The sequence below is a fragment of the Dioscorea cayenensis genome, chromosome 12, assembly GCF_009730915.1.
Source record: "Dioscorea cayenensis subsp. rotundata cultivar TDr96_F1 chromosome 12, TDr96_F1_v2_PseudoChromosome.rev07_lg8_w22 25.fasta, whole genome shotgun sequence".
Classification (NCBI taxonomy): Eukaryota; Viridiplantae; Streptophyta; class Magnoliopsida; order Dioscoreales; family Dioscoreaceae; genus Dioscorea; species Dioscorea cayenensis.
In genome coordinates this window covers 8,596,938-8,602,272 of record NC_052482.1, presented here as the reverse complement: position 1 = coordinate 8,602,272, position 5,335 = coordinate 8,596,938, and the positions used below count along the sequence as shown (strand labels likewise).

At 43.2% G+C, this 5,335-nt stretch overlaps 1 non-coding gene across 1 annotated transcript; it reads right to left on the bottom strand.

The window, feature by feature from the left end:
• Positions 1–2,127: 2,127 nt before the first annotated feature.
• Positions 2,128–2,234, bottom strand: LOC120274224. The gene has a single exon (XR_005540757.1). It is a non-coding gene; the product is annotated as a small nucleolar RNA R71 (small nucleolar RNA).
• Positions 2,235–5,335: the final 3,101 nt, after the last annotated feature.

Genomic DNA, 5,335 nt, shown 5'->3' with positions numbered 1-5,335 from the left:
ATTGATTGAAGGAGATTCCAACTTGAACTTACATTTAGAAGAAAAAGGAAAGAATCTATGCAAGAACAGTCTAATCTACCTAATTTGGAAATTAAAGGGTAGGATAATATGGCCAAAAAAATGAGCAATAGAGGACATTGTCTGATTATTCCAGACCTTCAGTATTGGGGACACAATCGAGTATTGTGCGTCCCTTGATTATAGCTCAGAACTTCGAGCTGAAGTCGGCATTCATCCACATGTTGCAGCAATCCGCATAGTTCAATGGTTTGGCCGATGAGGATCCAAACAGTCATATAGAGAACTTTCTTGAGGTGTTTGATATGCTCAAGATAAACGGGGTGACTGATTGAACACCCGCAAGTGTATGGGGTCGCCAAGTAATACCTTGTGCAAAAGCCCAAGGATCGTATTCCACGGGGCTAAGGATCTCCTATTACTCCTCCATCATTCTAACCTTACAACTTAAGCATGGTGTACTACTCTAATACGAGCAAGAATGTAAATAAAACATAGTTATAGTAATTCCAAGGCAAGCAAGAAAACCACAAGAGCAATGATGCTAAGAATATGCCTAGGGATGAGCATTCCCAAGAGGGGTCATCATGATATAAGGATGCATAAACCCTAATCACGTACAAATGATGACAAGGATCTCTCCTTAATCATATTCCTACGATTGCAATGAGTACAAGGAGATCACCCGATAAGAATGCACTTAACCTAGGTTTATTCTCATGGTTCAGAAGGGCTACCTACATCCAATTTCTTGGCATGTTGGTTAAAGATTACCCCTTTTAGTTCATTAACGATCTAGTACACGCGAGTAGGTCACATCTACGTATACAACCCAAACAATAACTAAGGATTTCTCCACATAATAGTTCTAGGCATGAAACACAATGAACCAAACCATAAATCACACCAATGCACTCTAAATGTAAATGTAGCATCCAAAATACATGATGAACCCCCAAAGGTTCACCTACATCCGGTGGCCTTGGGGATCTAGTGTGCTATCATACAAACAAGCTTATCAATCTTAAAAAAAACAAGAAGTAAATGAATAAATGACACTCCCTAGTCCGAATGATGATGAAGAAGGAAAAATGCCGGCCAAATGACGCTTCATCAAGTCCAAGGAAAGCCAAATACTCCTCCTCCTTTGATGATGAAGCTTTCCATTTGAGATCTAGCCCTTGATCATCCCAAGCCTCAAGCCAAAATACTCTTCAAAATAATCTCTTCCTTTCTCCTCTTCTTCCCAAGTGTTGGCTGCCAAGGATCTTGCAAAGTCTCACCTTCTCCTCCCCCCTTTTCGTCCAAAAGTACCCCTATATATCACTCATCATCCCCCCAAAATGGCCTCCATCCCGAGTGGTATACCACTCTCTATGAGTTCAATCCCGGGTGGTAACTCCTCTCTATGAGGACCTCATTCAGGTGGTATACTGGCTCCATGAGGTCCTCATAGAGCTCCTCATTGACACTGTTTGGGGTAGGCAAACTCCACAAATGCACTCGAAATAGTATCTATACTTGCTCAATGAGCACCTCGTTGAGCCAGCATGCCTTCAAGCAAAACTTGTTCTCTTCATTGGATAAAGTAATCATCCCGAGTTCTATACTGGGAAGCATTGAAGCCGTATGCCATGATTAGATTCCTGACTCGAAAACCCACCAGGTGCTACAGTGATAACTACAGTGATCTTACTACAGTGTCGATGCTGCAGTGCCACTGCTACATTACTCCAGCTACAGTATTTTCCTGCAGTGAATGCGATACAGTATCATGACCTGGTTTTCTTCTCTTTTTCGGCCAAATCATATCTTTGTGTCCTCCATGGCGTTTCCTACCCTACAAGACAAATAACACACGATTAAGCATAAAACATGCATCAATTCTTATACAAATACATGCTAGAAGTATGGAATACATATACTAAAATACGTACATTTAGACACTTATCAGTGACAGATGATGCCATCAAGTTGAGAGCCTTACCATTTTTCTTAAATGGGAGAGCGAAGCAGTGGCTACACTAATTACCTAGAGCATCAATTACCACATGGGAGGAGATGGTAGGAGCTTTTCTTGCCCGTTATTTTCCTCCCAAAAAATCTACAAAGCTTAGGAATGAGATCTCGTCCTTTGTATAGTTAGAATTGGAGTCTTTATTTGAGACGTGGGAAATGTTCAAAGAGCTCTTGAGAAAGTGCCCGCAACACAGATTCCAGAGAGGATGATTGTTCAGACCTTTTACAACGGGTTGAATCTGAGTACAAGGCAACTATTGGATGCGGCAGCAGGAAATATCTTAGGTAGCAAGACCCCGGGTGAGGCCCGTCAACTAATTGAAGAAATGGGGTTAAATAGCTACCAATGGAATGCTAGAAAGAAGAAGAAGGTGGCCTGGCTTCATGAGATACATGTAGTAACTTCATTGGCGTCTCAAGTGGAATTATTGAGTAAGAAGTTAGATGTTCTAACTTCGAATAGAGTGGTGTGGTGGAGGGAATGCTCCCTCCGATTGCCCGATCTCCATTGTTGGTGCATCTTCGGTTAAGAATGTTGATTTTGTGGGTAATGCGATGAGGAATCAAGAGAATCCATATAGCAACACCTACAATCCTGGTTGGAAGAATCATCCCAATTTCTCGTGGAGTAACCAAGTTCCACAAAATGCCATGGGGCCACCCAGTTTCTAACAACAACAAGCCTCAAACATGGAGAACTGAGTTTCCGGTTTGGACACCCGAATGACCGATTTGGAGAAGGCCTTGACTAGATTTGTTCAATCATCGGATACAATGTTTCAATCAGTTGAGGCTACCCTTCACAACCACACCGCTTCTTTGCACAACCTTGAGAATTAAGTAGGGCAAATTGCGAAGTCTCTATCGGAGAGATCTCAAGGAAGCTTGCCAAGCAATACCTAGACCAATCCTAGAGAGTATGTAAAGGCGATCACTTTGAGAAGTGGTCGCGAGGTTGAAGGTAGGTTTCCTAGTGAGAAGCCCAATGAACACGCACCCGAGGTCATAGAGGTTGAAGAGGAAAAAAGCAAAGAGAAGGAGGTGGCACCCCCACCTGTCAAGCCATTAATCCCCTATCCCTCTAGGTTGAAGAATGACCAAGCAAATGAACAATACAAGAAGTTCCTAAGTTTGTTCAAGCAACTCCACATCAACATTCCTTTGGTTGAGGTATTGTCTCAAATGCCTAAGTATGCAAAATTCTTGAAGGACTTGTTGACTAACAAGAGGAAGTTAGAGGAGAGTACTTCAGTGATCTTAAATGCTTCTTGCTCGGTGGTTTTGCAAAATAACATGACGAACAAGACGAAAGACCCGGGAAGCTTCATCATTCCGTGTAACATTAGCAATTTAGGTGAAGAAACGGCAATGGTGGACTCAGGGGTCATTATCAATGTCATGTCATACACCTTCTTTTAGAAGCTAGGCTTGGGTGAGCCTAGGCCTACTCGGATGACTTTGCAATTGGTAGACCAGATGGTGAAACATCTGAGGGGTATCATCTAAGATGTGCTTGTGAAGGTGGACAAGTACATATTTCCTGTAGATTTTGTGGTGCTAGACATCAATGAGGATGCGAATGTACCCTTAATACATGGGAGGCCATTCTTGTAGACTTCCAAGGCATTGATTGACATGGATAGCGGGGAGCTAACTTTGAGAGTTGGAGATGACAAGCTCACATAATGCCTAGCTAAAGCCATGCATTCTCTTGATTTCAATGATACTTCGTATTTTCTAGACACTACTGATGAGATTGTTGATGAATATATGCAGGAAATGTTCAATCCGGACCCGCACGAGGGTTTGTTTGACCAAGAGGAGGAAAATAAAGAAGTAATAATGCTTGGTTCGACTGAAGAAGTACCATCTACTCCGGGGATCCTGAAGAAGGTGCTCTGAAAGATGAAAAGGGCAAGGAGACGCCACCGGAAACGCTTTAAGGCTGTTGGAGATGGGCGTGAACCGATCAAATTGGATGTACCATTGCTAGGTGGTCCCAAGCTCGACAACTCCTCCTCTACCTTCAAGATACTCTGTTCATCATGCTTTCAAGCTATGTGTAATAGGGCAACATTCCTCTATTAGGCCCCTTGAGGTAAGGACGAGGTACGTCAAGCTTAGTGACGTAAAACAAGCGCTTCTTGGGAGGCAACCCAAGTGTTTACTATTTTTTCTTAGTTGTTAGTTTAGTTTTTGAATGAATAACTTGTTGAGTCTTGATGTCTTGATTTTTAGATGTTTCTGCTGTGTATAGTATTGTAGATTTTAATGTCATCGTGTGTTTTCATGAGGATTTGGCGAAGTTTAAGTCATTTTAGCTTGGTTTTTATTTTTTCCACTGGTGTATTTTGCATAAAAGGGCAGGCTCTGAATGTGTACACATGTTCAGAAAATTTCTGCATAGTTTGCAGAGTTTTCTAAGTCATCCAGAGAAAATGCACGGGCATGTGGAATTTTCGTACGCCCATGGAGTTGTATTGAGAGCTCATCCAGAGAAGGCACACCGACGTTTACTCGCCCCTGTGAGCGACCTTGCGATTTTCGCATGCCCATGTGTAACTTCTGCACAGGCGTGTGTTTTCCTACAGAGACTTGGTAAATTATCCCGAGAGCACACAGGGTAATGGACTCGCAACAGTGAGCGACCCTGTGAAAAACGCACAGGCGTGGGAATTTTCTGCATGCCCGTGCGGATCTCTACAGATGAGCTTTCTCCATCCCGAGAAGACACAGGGGCATGTGGCTGCCCCTGTGAGTTGGGCCTGTGAATGTCCACACCCGTGCGGAATTTCCACACAGGTGTGCGAAACACTTAGCGATTCTTCTCGGTTGGACAGAGAAGTCACAGGGGCATGCGGCTACCCCTGTGGGTCGGACGCATGGGCGTGGGTATTTTTCGCACGCCCGTGCGGTTGCATTTAGAGACAGCATGTGTTTTCCCGAGAGCGAACAAGGGCGTGCACCTGTCCCTGTGAAGCTTTCCTATGGAGGCCCACGGCCGTGGGCAATTTCAGCACGCCCGTGTAGATGCGTAGAATTCCAAGAGACGCGAGTTTTTCTTTAAAACTTTTATGAACTCTTTTCTTCTTCATCTCCAATCACCCAAAAAGTACTACTTATCAACTTCCCGGCCCCTCACCGTTGTTTTTGGAGGATTTTTCTTTATATCCAGCGGCGATTTTCGAAGTGTTCACATCTATTTCATCGGTAAACCATTTTATTCTCTTTTCTTCGCCAATTCTTGTTTTTAGCAGATTAAAAGTCTTGAGTTGCATGTATTTTCACTTTATAATGG